The sequence below is a fragment of the Heloderma suspectum genome, chromosome 3 (genome assembly GCF_057233095.1).
Source record: "Heloderma suspectum isolate Gila_16-S chromosome 3, 16-S_ref, whole genome shotgun sequence".
Taxonomy (NCBI): Eukaryota; Metazoa; Chordata; class Lepidosauria; order Squamata; family Helodermatidae; genus Heloderma; species Heloderma suspectum.
This window is the reverse complement of record NC_139460.1, coordinates 218,246,091-218,263,259: the sequence shown is the minus strand read 5'-3', so window position 1 is coordinate 218,263,259 and position 17,169 is coordinate 218,246,091. Positions and strand designations below refer to the sequence as shown.

The window sequence follows — 17,169 nt, the reverse complement described above, 5'->3', positions numbered from 1 at the left end:
ATCTCTTTGAAGGTGAACACATTGAATCCTCAAGCACAGCTGCATCTGTGCAGCCCATTGTGGTGTTCAAGGATATGGGGACAGGAACCTCAACACTGAAGCAGAAGTGGGCAATACAACAAAATGTTGCAGTGTGGAGTAGGGCTGTGTGCTGCCTCAGTACGAAGCCCAAATTATGAGGTGAAGCAGGCTGATTTGGAGGTGCCTCGTCATGATTTGAAGTGGATCAGACCAGCACTGCAGAGCCCCAAAGTGAAGCAGCTCCTCCATGAAGCTCCTCATCCGCCTCACATATTCAGAGCTCTTCTTGTGCCTTCTGAGCAGCCCAGAAAGGCTGCCTCCAAAATATTTCAACTTCTGAAAGATCACACAGAGGGGCAGGAGGAGGAGGAGGAGGGCGGGGAAAGGTGAGAGGATCTGGAGGCACCAAATGTATCAGTTTGAGAGAGATCTGGCCACTGGGAAAGGCGGGGGAAGGGGAGAGGAGAGAGAGGAGGAGGGAGGGAGCTTTGCTGTGAGTCAGCCTCCATTTGCTCATTGTGAGAGAGATGGTGTTACTGGAGAGGAGAGGGCTGTCTGCATGTTATTTTGTTAGAGCAGTGGTCTCCAAAGTGGGGCTCACGCACCCCAGGGGGAGCAAGATGATCCATCGGGGTGTGCGAGCCACCTGATAATTGAGCAGCCTCCAGCTGCCCCGACAAGCTGCCATTTTGTGCAATGACGGTGGAGGCGGCGGCAGCAGCAGGATGGGATGGGAGCTGAGAGGGAAGCTCCTAGGGATGGAGGAGAATTTCTCCCTGAAACTTCGGGGGGCCAAGCACCCCCCGAAAAAGTTTCGGGGATAAATTCTCCGCCCCCCCGCACCCCGCACCCCCCCCCCGGGATGGGACTTACCTTTGGCGAATGTCCCTCCCGGCGGCGGGTCCGGCCGGCGGTTCGGCGGGTCTTCGTCCGGGGCAGGAGCGGCAGCCGGTCTTTCGACCGGCTGCCGCCGCCGCCATTCCAATAAAAGAAAAAAAAAACGCCGCCATGATAGGCTACGTAACGATTAACCTGGCCTATCACGGCTAGATTTGCAAAGTCAGCCGTGATAGGCTACGTTAATCGTCACGTAGCCTATCACGGCTGACTTAAAAAAAAAAAAAGCGCGTACGCTAATGGCGGCCCCCATAGGGAGCCGCCATTCGCGTTCCTTATTTGGTCCCTGAAGTCTACGTAAAGATTTATGTAGACTACGGCGAAAATAAGGGCAATGCAAATAGCGTTGAGGAGGCAGGTCCAACACGATTTTATTCTGCAGAATAAGGCAACCCTTGGGGCTAACACTCCAACAAAAGTCACAATCAAGTGATGTGATCCAAAAGTTTATATAGGCAAGACCTTTGGGGGCTGTCTTATAGGGATGGCGGAGAATTTCTCCCCGAAACTTCGGGGGGCTGAGTTCCAACGTGTTCGGCCCCCCGAACAAGTTTCGGGGAGAAAATCCTCCGCACCCCCCCGCACCCCGCACCCCCCCCCCCCGGGACGGGACTTACCTTCCCTGAATGTCCCTCCCGGCGGCAGGTCTGGCTGGCGGTTCGTCGGGTGTTCGAGTGGGGCGGGAGCGGCAGCCGGTCTTTCGACCGGCTGCCGCCCCCGCCATTGCAATAAAAGAAAAAAAAAATGTCCCCTGATAGGCTACGTGACGATTCACGTAGCCTATCACGGCTAGATTTGCAAAGTCAGCCATGATAGGCTACGTCAATCGTCACGTAGCCTATCACGGGTGACTTAAAAAAAAAAAGTGTGTACGGATAATGGCGGCCACCATAGGGAGCTGCCATTCCCGTTCCTTATTTGGTCGCTGTAGTCTACGTAAATGTTTACGTAGACTACGGCGAAAATAAGGGCAACGCTATTTGCGTTGCCCTTATTTTCGCCGTAGTCTACGTAAACATTTACGTAGACTACAGCAACTAAATAAGGAACGCGAATGGCGGCTCCTTATGGGGGCCGCCATTCGCGTACACGCTTTTTTTTTTTTTTAAGTCACCCGTGATAGGCTACGTGACGATTAGGGATGGCGGAGAATTTCTCCCCAAAACTTCGGGGGGCCGAGCGCCAACGTGTTCCGCCCCCCGAACAAGTTTCGGGGATAAATCCTCCGCACCCCCCCCCGCACCCCGCCCCACCCCCGGGACGGGACTTACCTTCCCTGAATGTCCCTCCCGGCGGCGGGTCCGGCTGGCGGTTCGTCCGGTGTTCGAGCGGGGCGGGAGCGGCAGCCAGTCTTTCGACCGGCTGCCGCCCCCACCATTGCAATGAAAGAAAAAAAAAAAACCCGTCCCCTGATAGGCTACGTGACGATTCACATAGCCTATCACGGCTAGATTTGCAAAGTCAGCCGTGATAGGCTACGTGAATCGTCACGTAGCCTATCACGGGTGACTTAAAAAAAAAAAAAAAAGTGTGTACGGATAATGGCGGCCCCCATAGGGAGCCGCCATTCCCCTTCCTTATTTGGTCACTGTAGTCTACGTCAATGTTTACGTAGACTACGGCGAAAATAAGGGCAACGCTATTTGCATTGCCCTTATTTTCGCCGTAGTCTACGTAAACATTAACGTAGACTACAGCAACTAAATAAGGAACGCGAATGGCAGCTCCCTATGGGGGCCGCCATTCGCGTACGTGCTTTTTTTTTTTTTTAAAGTCACCCTTGATAGGCTACGTGACGATTCACATAGCCTATCACGGCTGACTTTCCAGATCTAGCCGTGATAGGCTACGTGAATCGTCACGTAGCCTATCAGGGGACGTTGTTGTTGTTTTTTTTTTACTTTCATGTTCGCGGCCGGGCGAGGCGGGAAGCCTCCTCCCCGGCCTGAATTTCGGCCGGGCGAGGCGGGAAGCCTCCCCCCCCGGCCTGAACTTCGCGGGGGGAGCAGCAAAGTGCTCCCCCCCACCGCGAACAAGCTGCGAGAAAAAGTAAGTGACTTTCGTCCACCCCTAGTGACGATTCACGTAGCCTATCACGGCTGACTTTGCAGATCTAGCCATGATAGGCTACGTGAATCGTCACGTAGCCTATCAGGGGGCTTTTTTTTGTTTTTTTTTAACTTTCGCGTTCGCGGCTGGGCGAGGCGGCAAGCCTCCTCCCCGGCCTGAATTTCGGCCGGGCAAGGCGGGAAGCCTCCCCCCCAGCCTGAATTTTGGCCGGGCGAGGCAGGAAGCCTCCCCCCCCGGCCTGAACTTCGTGGGGGGAGCAGCGACGCGCTCCCCCCCACCGCGAACAAGCTGTGAGAAAAGGTAAGTGTCTTTCGTCCACCCCTACTGTCTTATGCCTGCGCTGTACTAATCTCTTTGTCTAGCTGAGAGGGAAACAAAAAACAGACAGCACCTTTTACATATTTAGACATGCTCAGAGAGGTAGCCTTGTACCCTAGTAAACACATTCTTGGCATTCCTGAGTCTCTGATAAGGCGCTGTGTCTTTGTCTAGCATGGCAGTCTCACACTGAGGTAGAATAGACATAGTTTAGCTTATAAAATCATAGGATAACAGACATACGACAACTGAAATTTCTGTAACAGTCCCCCCTCAAAAGGCTTTTCTTAAATCCCATACCTCTCCTTGGTCCAACAGTGGACTACACACATAAAGGCACAAACCATCATCAGTAGTATCATAACAAACAAAACTGCGTTGATTACAAATTGTTTTAACCATCCAAAATCAGGGAGCCAGGAAGTTAACCATAACCAAGGATCACTTGCTCCTGAATAATTCTGTCCAATCATATCTTGTAGTTTGGTGATTTCATCCTCTAAGGTTTTGTTTAAATCATGGAACTTTACTCTACACCCTTGCTTCACTAGGGTGCAGAAGCCACCTTGGCGTGCTAAGAGATAATCTAAAACAAACCGATACTGGACCACTAGCTGGCTGAGATCTTCAATTTCAGATTGCATGGCCCTTACCATTATGGCTGTGGCATTGATGGTCTTTTCTAAATGGCAAGTGAGGCCTAGGATGCTTTTTCTATTTTCTTGTGCAATAATTCCTGGGTATGAACCCAGGGTAAACAATCCCGTAACTAGCCCACCCCCTACCCTGTTTGGTTCTGAATCTGGCAGTTATTTTCCAATTATTACAGTGTAATCACAGTTCTTACCCATCTGTCCTACAAGTTGCCCCATCCCCCCAACCTCTTTCTTTTTCCTTCTAGATTGAGGTTTCACCACTTGTACCGGGATGGTGAGATACCCAACCCCTACACACTGGTAATTTCCAGGGTGGTAATTGGTAGCCCATCCATTGAAGAAAAACCACAGATTGGGATCTCTCATCTGCCAACCTGAGCATATGCTACCTATCCCAGAATAATTGGGAGAGAACATAGGGTACTCGGGGTAAAGATTGCCAAAATCAGTGTCACCGAGATTAATGGAAGAAGAATAGGAGGAATTAAAACTTCCCCAAAGCCAAAACCTATCGGTGCACTGTGAATAATTTTTCAACCCATCTAGAAGAGGTTTAGCCTTGTTATAATTAAGGGTTTTATTATTCCAAGCACCAGAATGTTGACAACAAAAACACATTCCCCTGGTGTAAGTCTGGAATTTGAACTTTTGAAACTCAGTTTTGCTCAATTCATCAGGGACTCTCGAGAAGAGAGTACCCTCTTTCTGTAGAGCTCCAACTATTACCTGCAGTTCTCTGATCAAGGCAGGCAACAAAGTGAAGTCTCTGACAGTTGATGGGTGCTCATAGTAAAGAATAGAATTCTCCCCGTTTTGCTTAAACATATGCTCAGCATGTCTCTTAAACCAGTTTCCTTTTATCTGAGTAGGAAGTGTTAAAACAACTAGACTTAAGAAGGAAAGAGTAGCATGCATGTTTAAGCATCAGGAGACTGCTCTCTCCTGAACAAATACTTCAGTCCCTCTAGTGGTTTGCTGCTCCAATGGTGGCCTTCAGGTGGGTCAGCTTCCGGTGTGACCCTCTCTGGTGCAGGTGATGCCTTTATGCGGGTGTGATAGATCCACTTCTTTCCTCCAGCGACTTTTACAGCCGTGTGAGTGGTGAGTAGAACCTGGAATGGACCCTTCCACTTCTCAGTAAGTGGTTCATCTTTCCAGGACTGGATCAACACCCAATCACCAGGACTGAAATTATGCACTGGAGCATCCAAAGGCAAGGATTGATATGGTGCTGCAAACCTGTGAAGACAAGACAAAACAGATTGCAAAGCAGTAACATATTTTTGGATCTCTAAAGCCCTTATTTCCAAGTTTACATTTAAACTATCAGCCATAGGTAATATCCAAGGTGGGCGCCCATATAACATTTTAAAGGGTGTCAATTTAATACTTCCCCTGGGGGTGCACCGTATTCGAGTTAAGGCGATTGGCAAGGCCTGTGGCCATTTCAACTTAGTCTCTGAGCAAATTTTAGTAAGCATTGACTTTAGGGTGCAATTCATCCTCTCAACTTGACCTGAAGATTGAGGCCTCCAAGGGGAGTGTAGTTTCCAGTTGATTTGTAGTGCCTGAGCCACTGCTTGCGTCACCCATCCAACAAAATGGGGTCCCTGATCCGATTCAATTTCTTCAGGTAACAAGAACCTAGGGACTACTTCTTTTAACAGGATCTTGGCTACTATTTGTGCAGTGGCTGTGCGAGTGGGGTAAGCCTCAACCCACCCAGTTAATTGGTCTACTATTACTAATAAGTATCGATATCCATGAGTCCAGGGCAACTCTGAAAAATCAATTTGAAGTCTTTGGAAAGGATAGTAAGCCCATGGGCGACCTCCCATTTGAGCTGGGGGTTTGGACGTCTTTGGGTTATTTTTGAGGCACAAAGGGCAGTTAGCCACCGCTCTCTGGGTCTCAACATACAATCCTGGGGCCACAATGTGTCTCACAAGCAAATCCCCCATTGCAGTTCCTCCTAAATGTGTAGCCTGGTGCAAGTCTCTCACTATAAAGCTCAAAAGAGGCTTGGGTATGAACACTTTGCCTCCTGGGACTACCCACCATCCATCTTCAGTTTGCTTTGCCTTGTAATCAAGAGCTCTCTCATGTTCAGCTGGAGAGTAGATTGGAACCAAATCTGTACTCAAATATGGGATTAGGGCTCCTTCATAATGCACCTCCTCACCTCCCATCCATGCGGCTTCCTTTGCAGCCTTATGTGCCAAAGCATTGCCTCTTCTTTCTTCGGGATTGGCACTCTTCCCATGCGCCTTCACGTTAGGAGTGCACGAAAGCCACTTACCTGGTCTCGCAGCTTTTTGCGGTGGGGGGGAGGCGCTTCGCTGCTCTCCCCCTGAAGTTCAGGCCGGGGGGGGAGGCTTCCCGCCTCGCCCGGCCGAAATTCAGGCCGGGGGGGAGGCTTCCCGCCTCGCCCGGCCGAAATTCAGGCAGGGGAGGAGGCGCCTCGCCTGGCCTGGCCGCGAAATAAAAGGTTTTTTAAAAAAATGCCCCCATGATAGGCTACGTGACGATTAACGTAACCTATCATGGCTAGATCTGCAAAATCAGCCGTGATAGGCTACGTAAATCGTCACATAGCCTATCACGGCTGACTTTAAAAAAAAAAAAAAAGCACGTACACAAATGGCGGCCCTCATAGGGAGCCGCCATTCGCGTTCCTTATTTGGTCGCTGTAGTCTACGTAATCTTTACGTAGACTACAGCGACCAAATAAGAACATGAATGGTGGCTCCCTATGGGGGCCGCCATTAGCTGTACGCGCTTTTTTTTTTTTTAAGTCACCCGTGATAGGCTACGTGATGATTTACATAGCCTATCACGGCTGACTTTGCAAATCTAGCCGTGATAGGCTACGTGAATCGTCACGTAGCCTATCACGGGGGCGTTTTTTTTTTTTTTTAGTTTTATTGGAATGGCGGTGGCGGCAGCCGGTCAAAAGATCGGCTGCCGCCCCCACCCCTGACGAAGACCCGACAAACCGCCTCCGGGACCCGCCGCCGGGAGGGACATTCGGGAAAGGTAAGTCCAGTCCCGGGTGGGTGCGGGGGGCGGGGGGGGTGGAGAATTTCTCCCTGAAACTTCTTCGGGGGGCCGAACACGTTGGCGCTCGGCCCCCTGAAGTTTCGGGGAGAAATTCTCCACCAACCCTACTTCACGTGCATCACTGCGACTTCTTTTGGCTTCATCAGGGCATCTAAAAGTTTCATGATCTGGGATCCATTTGCAATCCTCTGTCCTGAAGCAGTAATGAAGCCCCTTTCTTTCTACAGCACTCCATTTGCATGTACCGTGCTGAAAGCATATCGCGAATCTGTAAAGATATATTTTTTTTTCCTTCTCCTATTTCTAGGGCTCGAGTCAAAGCTGTTAGTTCTGCTGCTTGTGCTGACCAATGGCTGGGAAGACGCTCTTTCCATAAGGCCTTCTCGAGAGTTACTACTGCACATCCTGTGTATCTTTTTCCATCTATCACACAGCTGGAGCCATCTACAAACACCTCAAGGTCTGGCTTTGGTAATAAGGAATCAGTGAGGTCAGGCCTGATCAGAGTCACATGACTCAAAATCTCTAAACAGTCATGACAATTTAGATCTGGCTTAGGGAGCAAGGTGGCAGGATTCAAAAGATTGCTCTTCTTATATGTGAGTCCTGGGCTTGAAAGCAGGGAAATCTCACAGCGTGACTGGCGTGACGGATTAAAAAATTTATCTCCATTGCTTCCCAGGATCTGAGGTACGCCATGAGGAGTATGCACCTCCATATCTGCTCCCATGGCAATTTTCTGGGCTTCTTCCACTAAAAGCGCAGTTGCTGCCACAGCCCTCAAGCAAGCAGGCCATCCCTTTGCAGTTGGATCCAGAGTCTTGGAGTAGTATCCTACAGGTCTCCAGGAAGGACCTGTCCTTTGGGTCAAAACCCCTGATGCCACTCCTTTATTTTCATGTACATAGAGCCGGTATGGTTTGTTGGGATCTGGTAAGGCCAGAGCGGGTGGCGACACCAAGGCTTGCTTCAGCTCAAGAAAAGCCTTTTCCATTTCATTTGTCCATTTCCAGTGGATGATATTTTCCTTTGTCAAAGCTTCATACAGGGGCTTTGCCTTCCCCCCATAATCAGGTATCCACATTCTACAAAACCCAGTGAGCCCAAGGAAGGCTCGCAACTCTCGAGGGTCTTTAGGCCTCGGTGTCTTCTGTATGACGTCCAACCAAGCAGTGCTCAGGTCTCTGGTTCCCTTCCGAATCAGGTAGCCCAAGAAGGTGACATGGGTCTGGCAAATCTGAGCCTTTTCTCTTGACACTTTATAGCCTTTCACGTTCAATTCTTACAGGAGGGAGATAGTCGCTTCAGCACATGAGTCCTCTGTCTGGGTGGCCAGAAGAAGGTCATCTGAATATTGAAGCAAGGATACCCACAGCTGGTCCTCTTTCCATTGCCTCAGGTCATTTTGCAATGCACCCATGAAGATTGTTGGGCTCATGGTCAGTCCCTGTGGAAGGACGGTCCATAAGAGCTGAACCTTAATATGGGTATCGGGATCTTCCCATTCAAATGCAAATATTTTCTGACTTTCCTTATGTAAAGGGATTGAAAAGAACGCATCTTTTAAGTCCAGTACTGAAAACCATCTGGCTGCTTTGTGAATTTGGGTTATAATGGTGTGTGGGTTTGGAACCACAGGATGATCCGCGCTGATAATATTGTTGACGGACCTTAAGTCTTGGACTAAGTGGAACTCAATCCCCTTTCCAGGTTTGGGGGGTTTCTTCACCCCAATTATAGGAGTATTAAAGGGTGAAGTTCCTTCTTTTAACCAGCCATATCGTTTAAACTTTTCAATCAAATGTTTCAGTCCCCTTCTGACCTCTAGTGACAAGGGGTATTGTCTAATCTTTACTGGTTGAGCTCTAGGCTTAAGATTGATCTGCACAGGCTTAACAAACTTTGCTCTTGCAGGTGCCTTCCCTGCCCATACATCTTCTGGGGCCCTTTTTGCCACATCGGCTGCCCGGTAGTGATCTGCTGTTTGTCGCATGTTCTCATCCACATAAACTTGCAAACACATTTGATAGTTAGATCCTTGTTCCTTTGGCAACTTAACAACCATCCTGTCATCTCAAAAAAAAATTTCTGCTTGTAACTTTGTCAACAAGTCCCGTCCAAGAAGTGCAACTGTGCACCTTTCAGACACAACAAATTCTAGGGGTGAACGAAAGTCACTTACCTTTTCTCGCAGCTTTTTCGCGGTGGGGGAGAGCGCTTCGCTGCTCCCCCCGCGAAGTTCAGGCCGGGGGGGGAGGCTTCCCGCCTCACCCGGCCGAAATTCAGGCCGGGGGGGAGGCTTCCCGCCTCGCCCGGCCGAAATTCAGGCCGGGAAGGAGGCTTCCCGCCTCGCCCGGCCGCGAACACGAAAGTAAAAAAAAAAAAAAAAAAAGTCCCCTGATAGGCTACGTGATGATTCACGTAGCCTATCACGGCTAGATCTGGAAAGTCAGCCATGATAGGCTATGTGAATCGTCACGTAGCCTATCACGGGTGACTTTAAAAAAAAAAAAAAAGCGCGTACGCGAACGGCGGCCCCCATAGGGAGCCGCCATTCGCGTTCCTTATTTAGTTGCTGTAGTCTACGTCAATGTTTACGTAGACTACGGCGAAAATAAGGGCAACGCAAATAGCGTTGCCCTTATTTTCGCCGTAGTCTATGTAAACATTGACGTAGACTACAGCGACCAAATAAGGAAGGGAAATGGCGGCTCCCTATGGGGGCCGCCATTATCCGTACACACTTTTTTTTTTTAAGTCACCCGTGATAGGCTACGTGACGATTCATGTAGCCTATCACGGCTGACTTTGCAAATCTTGCCGTGATAGGCTACGTGAATCGTCACGTAGCCTATCAGGGGACGTTTTGTTTTTTTTTCTTTCATTGCAATGGCGGGGGCGGCAGCCGGTCGAAAGACCGGCTGCCGCTCCCGCCCTGCTCGAACACCGGACGAACCGCCAGCCGGACCCGCCGCCGGGAGGGACATTCAGGGAAGGTAAGTCCCGTCCCGGGGGGGGGGGCAGGGGGTGGGGGGGCGGAGGATTTCTCCCCGAAACTTGTTCGGGGGGCCGAACACGTTGGCGCTCGGCCCCCCGAATTTTCGGGGAGAAATTCTCCGCCATCCCTAACAAATTCATGCTCCAAATGACAACTTCCAACCTTCGTGGGAAGGGGAAAAGTATAAGGGACCTTAGTGGGTTGGCCTTCGATCCCTTCAGTTATTACGGTTTTATCTTTATTAATTTGTGGCTTTTGTGCTTTTGGCAGCATGGAATAAGTTGCTACAGTGTTAATAAGTCCCATTATTTCTCTTCCCTCCACCCTTATTGTAACCAGAGGGTCCTTCAGAGCCAGGCAGCTCTTCAGGGTGGAGGTCTCAGACCCTGGTCCCCGTCAATCTGATCCTTCTCCTTCCATGGCCACCATTGCCCCCCTCTTCTCCCCCTTTTGCTTTGGGCAGTCTTTTCGCCAATGTCCCTTCTCTTTACAGTAAGCACATTCATCTCTTCCCAAACGCAGCTTTCTCTGATTCCCAAAATCCTTCTTCAAACCTTTATCTGCCCAATCAGGGACTTGCTCTGTGATTGCCATTGCAATCAAAGCTGCGTTCTGTCTGCCCTTCTTATCTGCTTCCTTTTTCTCTTTCTTACGATTCACAAACACCTTATAAGCAATCTCCATCAACTTGGGCAGAGGCATTGCTGCTGCCCCATCAGTCTTCTGCAACTTTCTCTTAATGTCCGTTGCTGCTTGAGCAATAAACATCATGTTAACCATCCTTAAATTCTCTTGAGCATCAGGGTTAATATCACTATACTGACGGAATGCATCAAACAACCTCTGCAGGTATGCACTAGGGTCCTCAGTCAGTCCCTGCTAGGGGTGCATGAAAGTCACTTACCTGGTCTCGCAGCTTGCTTCGCGGTGGGGGGGAGGCACTTCGCTGCTCCCCCCGAAGTTCAGGCCGGGGGGGGGGAGGCTTCCCGCCTCGCCCGGCCGAAATTCAGGCTGGGGAGAAGCACCCCGTCTCCCCGGCCGCAAACTTCAAAAGAAAAAAAAAACGCCCCTGTGATAGGCTACGTAACGATTAATGTAGCCTATCATGGCTAGATCTGCAAAGTCAGCCATGATAGGCTACGTTAATCGTCACGTAGCCTATCACGGGTGACTTTGAAAAAAAAAAAGCACGTACGCAAATGGCGGCCCCCATAGGGAGCCGCCATTCCCGTTCCTTATTTGGTCGCTGTAGTCTACGTAAAGATTTATGTAGACTACGGCAAAAATAAGGGCAACGCTATTTGCGTTGTCCTTATTTTCGCCGTAGTCTACGTAAATCTTTACGTAGACTACAGGGACCAAATAAGGAACGCGAATGGCGGCTCCCTATGGGGGCCGCCATTAGCCGTACGCGCTTTTGTTGTTGTTTTAAAGTCACCCGTGAAAGGCTACATGACAATTAATGTAGCCTATCACGGCTGACTTTGCAAATCTAGCCGTGATAGGCTACGTTAATCATTACATAGCCTATCACAGGGGTGTTTGGTTTTTTTTTTACTTTGCTTGTAATGGTGGCGGCGGCAGCCGGTCGAAAGACCAGCTGCCGCCCCCGCCCCTGACAAAGACCTGCCGAACCGCCGCCGGGACCCGCCGCCGGGAGGGACATTCGTGAAAGGTAAGTCCCATCCCGGGGGGGGGACGGGGGCCGGAGAATTTTTCCCCGAACAACCTTCAGAGGACTGAATGCATTGGCGCTCGGCCCCCCGAAGTTTCGGGGAGAAATTCTCCCCCATCCCTAGTCCCTGCCGGACTTCATATAATTTGCTTAAATTTGTAGTCTTGGGGACTGCAGTTTGAACTCCATGTAAAATGAGCTGCCTGTAGCAGATCAGCTCCTCTGACCCAGCCTGCCAACCCGGCTCCTGATCTGGCAATGCCTGGGCTGGGAGCGGTCCACCAGCTCCGTTCTCAGTCTGGGCTTGCCTTAAGGCTTGTGTTTCTACCATCGGCTTTTCATCTGGAGTTAAAAGTTCATTTAACATGGTTTGCACATCTCCCCAGGTAGGATTATGACTTCAGAAAATAGATTCAAACAGCCTGTACATCTTCTGAGGATCCTCCCTTAAGGAGGGGTTCTGATTCCTCCAATTAAACAGGTCAAATGTAGTGAATGGCACATAAACGAGAGCCCATCTGTTAGGGCCAGCTACTTCCCGCAGGGGGAGCTGTCTTCCCACCTTTGTCATCTTGCACTCATATGAGCCCTTTCTGGCTGTAGATCTCAAAAGAGGGGGTGAATATACATCCGCAACTTTTTCCACAACATTCAAAATATCCTCTCTACTTCCTGATTCTTCCACAATCTTTAAGACTTCAAATAAATCTCTTTCCTCAGGATTTACAACCTTTTCAGCTGTTCTTGCTTCCTCTAACAAACCTGAATATGGTGGAGGGCTTTTCAACACAGAGGGAGCGAGATGCGGAAATGTAACAGATGAGCTCTCCAGAGGGGGAGGCCTCCCTCCCCCAGCAACCTCCCCTCCCAACCTAATGGGCCGAATAGGATGGGAAAAACTCAGCACACCTTGGGCAGGGTCTCCTTCCGTATGACTTGAATCAGGGAGAACAGGAACCTTGGATTTCACCTCGGAGCAAACCATCATGGCTTTACAATATTGACCTTTACCTTTTCTTATCCAGTCAGGATTTTTCAATATCCACATTTGCCAAGCATCAATATAAGGCAGCTGATCCCCATGGTTATCAACAATCACTTTATTATATACCTTGGACACAACATTTTTCTCCCAGCTTCCCCCAGTTGGCCAGCCAACACCAAATGTTACCCATTCCCCATTACAAAACTTTATGAGCTCATCTTTTGTCATCTTGACACCATAATTTAACTTAAACAACTTGAAATTCTTAAGCATGCATCCCACTGGGTCTTGGCTGGGTCTTTCCTACGGAAAGTTTCAATCCCATCCTGCCGGCCGTTTTTTTTTTTGTTTGTTTTTCTGGTCCAACTGCTGCTACTTGAGCAAGGCTCAGTTAGACGAGAATGGGAGATTTACACTCCCCAGATGGCCCAGACAGTGCGATCCGACGTACCTCGTAGCTCAGCCTCCAAACGACCCCAGAGTCAGACAGCGTTTTGTCCTGTCCTCCAAAGACCGCCACTCGCCTCATCTCTACAGGAGTCCTTTGCTAGCCGGGTTGCCAGGCAACAGCCGCCTCAAACCTCATGGTGAACCAAACAAGGTCCAGGGCACCCTCCGCTTGGGTTGATCCAGCGTTTGCCCAGCTCCCAGGTCACACAGGGCGTCCCACCGAGTCACCAAATTTGTTACAAAAATTGTGTTCTTTTCCCTGGTAGACTTTCCAATTAGTTTACCGAGAATGAGAGGAGGCAGAGATCTGGTCCAACACGATTTTATTCTGCAGAATAAGGCAACCCTTGGGGCTAACACTCCAACAAAGGTCACAATCAAGTGATGTGATCCAAAAGTTTATATAGGCAAGACCTTTGGGGGCTGTCTTACGCCTGCGCTGTACTAATCTCTTTGTCTAGCTGAGAGGGAAACAAAAAACAGACAGCACCTTTTACATATTTAGGCACGCGCAGAGAGGTAGCCTTGTACACTAGTAAACACATTCTTGGCATTCCTGAGTCTCTGATAAGGCACTGTGTCTTTGTCTAGCATGGCAGTCTCACACTGAGGTAGAATAGACATAGTTTAGCTTATAAAATCATAGGATAACAGACATATGACAACTGAAATTTCTATAACAGTGGTGGCAGCCCGCCCTCATTGGCAGGAGTCTCCTCCAACTGGGCACCCTCCCCTCCTTCCATGGAAGAGAGAGAGTGCAGTTGGAGGGAGACGCCTGTCCTCGTGCTTGTCAGTGGTTGGCAGGCTGTGATGGGCAGCATTGTCACCCAGCAGAGTTTTCCCCAGCAATGGCTTCTCTGGTGGCACCAGCAGCAGTGGCAGCACCGGCAGCTCCCCTGGCAGCGGTGCCCCCTCCACAGAACAAGGGCCCAGGTAAAGAGCTTGGGGCCGGGTGGCACATGGGGGGGACGAAGCGGGATTCAGATGTCCGAAGACTGCTGCATCTTAGTAGGCCAAGGTGGGTCAGGGGCACCCTGAATCAGCCCGAGCTGAACCGGACCCACTTTGGAAGCCCCAAAGCAGCTCCCAAGTTGGATGGGGGGTCCATGCACAGCCCTGGCGTGAAGCTTTTCCTGTGCAGGATTCCAGCCACTCCATTTTCTATCCCCCACCAGTCCTCTTTTACAGACCATCTTCTGGTTGAAGTTCTGCCCTCTGCAATTCCATTTTCAAGATAAAGAGCCAGAAGAAGTGTTGCCCATCAATGGTTAGCACCCGAACCGGATGGCACAGAGTTCACCTGGTCACGTCTTCCACATTATGGTGAGATGTACTTTATTTCTATTAAAGTTCTAATAATTCTTTCTAAATTTGCATCTATGCATATACATTAGCATATGTGAATTTTATGCAAATTGATGTCCTCTTGTATCCTCTTTTTTGGTCATGCATTTCCTCTTTTTTGGACATTCATAAGCATCCACCCTATCCACACAAGTAGAATGAGTTCACTTCCAGTATAAAGGATGATTAGAAGAAGGAACTCTCAGGGCTTCTCCACACCAGGCTTTTTATCCCACAACTTACCAGGGCTTCTGCTTCCAGATCCTTTGTAGGATTAAGATTGGTTCCTTACACGGGTTGGCATGGACTTTTTTTTCTGGGACTTCCTTTGTCTGTAAGTTCTACATCTTTCATTATACAGCCACTAGATGGTGCTGTGTTATAGCGGAACTGCGCAATTTCACACAGCCATTAAAGCAGATTAACATCTATTACTGCATTATCCCCGATCTTTTTAAAACTGGGATGAAGGTCAGAAAGCAAAGGAAACACCCTGGAGGTTGACAACATCGTGTAAATTATCTGCAAATTTCCATGAATGATCAATCATAAGCATGCAATAAAAGCCTTGTGTAGAAATGCTGTCAGGCTCCCTTCTCAAATCAGCCAGGCAGTAAAGCAAGCAGGATTAGGGATATATGAATCCCTTACCTGGTTCCAGTCAGGGCATCCACTGGGGGGGGAGGCACTTCGTCCCTCCCCCCGGAATCTTCGACGGGGGGGAGGCAATCTGGTCCCCCCCCTTTGAATCCTGCCTGGCTGTCTCTGCTCCATGGCGGCTCCACGGAGCAGCCGGCCAAGGCCGTCCGCAGCCGGACTTCCAGCCATGGACGGGCTGCTGCAGACGCAAATGGCAGCCGCCGTAGTGGCTGCCATTTGCGTCCTTCCAGGCTGCTGTGATAGGCTATGTAAGTATTTATGTAGCCTATCACGGCATGCCCAACCCCCCCCAAAAAATGTACGCAAATGGCGGTGGCTACGGTGGCCGCCATTTGCGTTCCCTATTTTTCGCCATTTTATCCTATGTAAATATTTACATAGGCAATTACGGCCAAAAAAAAAAGGGGGGAACCGCAAATAGCATAGTGTGCTCTATTTGTGTTTCTTTTTTTTTGCCGTAAAAGCCTACATAAATATTTACGTAGGATAAAACAGCAGGGGGGGGAGAACGCGAATAGCGCCCACTACGCTATTTGCAGTTCCCTTTTTTTCGCCGTAATTGCCCAAGTAAATATTTACGTAGGAAAAAATGGTGAAAAATAGGGAACGCAAATGGCGGCCACCGTAGCCCTCGCCATTTGCGTATGCCATTTCCCCCCCCCTTGGCTTGCCATGATAGGCTATGTAAATATTTACATAGCCTATCACAGCAAAGACCAGAATGGAAATGGTCGAAAGACCAGCTGCTGCCGCTACCGCAGCCACCGCCGCAGCCGCTGCTGTCCGGAACATCCGCCCCAGGTAAGCTTTGTCCCAGAGGGAATCTGTGGGGGGGGCGGGGGGCAGGCTGTTCTGCCACGGATTTCAGGGGGCCGAATGTAGGGTTGGTGGAGAATTTCTCCCTGAAACTTCGGGGGGCCGAGCGCCAACGTGTTCGGCCCCCCGAACAAATTTCGGGGAGAAATCCTCTGCACCCCCCCTGCCCCCCGCACCTCCCCCTGGGACGGGACTTACCTTCGCCGAATGTCCCTCCCGGCGGTGGGTCCAGTTGGCAGTTCGGCGGGTGTTCGAGTGGGGCGGGAGCGGCAGCCAGTCTTTCGACCGGCTGCCGCCGCTGCCATTGCAATGAAAGAAAAAAAAAAAAGCCCCCTGATAGGCTACGTGACGATTCACGTAGCCTATCACGGCTAGATTTGCAAAGTCAGCCATGATAGGCTACGTCAATCGTCACGTAGCCTATCACAGGTGACTTAAAAAAAAAAAAAAAAGTGTGTACGGATAATGGCAGCCCCCATAGGGAGCCGCCATTCCCATTCCTTATTTGGTCGCTGTAGTCTATGTAAAGATTTACGTAGACTACGGCGAAAATAAGGGCAACGCTATTTGCGTTGCCCTTATTTTCGCCGTAGTCTACGTGAACATTTACGTAGACTACAGCGACTAAATAAGGAACGCGAATGGCGGCTCCCTATGGGGGCCGCCATTAGCGTACGCTTTTTTTTTTTTTAAGTCACCCGTGATAGGCTACGTGACGATTGACGTAGACTATCACGGCTGACTTTGCAGATCTAGCCATGATAGGCTACGTGAATCGTCACGTAGCCTATCAGGGGGCGTTTGTGTTTTTTTTTTAACTTTCGCGTTCGCGGCCGGGCGAGGCGGGAAGCCTCCTCCACGGCCTGAATTTCGGCCGGGGCGAGGCGGGAAGCCTCCTCCCCGGCCTGAATTTGCGGGGGGGCATGCAAAGCACCTCCCCCCCACCGCGAACGTCCTTCGAGGACAGGTAAGTTACTTTCGTCCACCCCTAGCCGAATGCCAGTGCATTCAGCCTCACTGAAATCCATGGCGGAATTCTCCGCCATCCCTAAGCAGGATAGAGAGAACCTGCTATGGCCAGGATTTTCCATAAGCCCTCTGAAGCTTCCATGGTTAACACTGGATTAGTGCTTAGTGAATGAGATGTGATTCATTCACTCCCCATAACTGGCCTAGCCTCTCTCACAGGTTTGTTGTAAATATTAATGAAATAAGT

At 49.9% G+C, this 17,169-nt stretch overlaps 1 pseudogene; it reads right to left on the bottom strand.

Annotated features, from left to right (window-relative positions):
* Positions 1-3,593: 3,593 nt before the first annotated feature.
* On the bottom strand, positions 3,594-9,087 carry LOC146350774 (uncharacterized; annotated as a pseudogene).
* Positions 9,088-17,169: the final 8,082 nt, after the last annotated feature.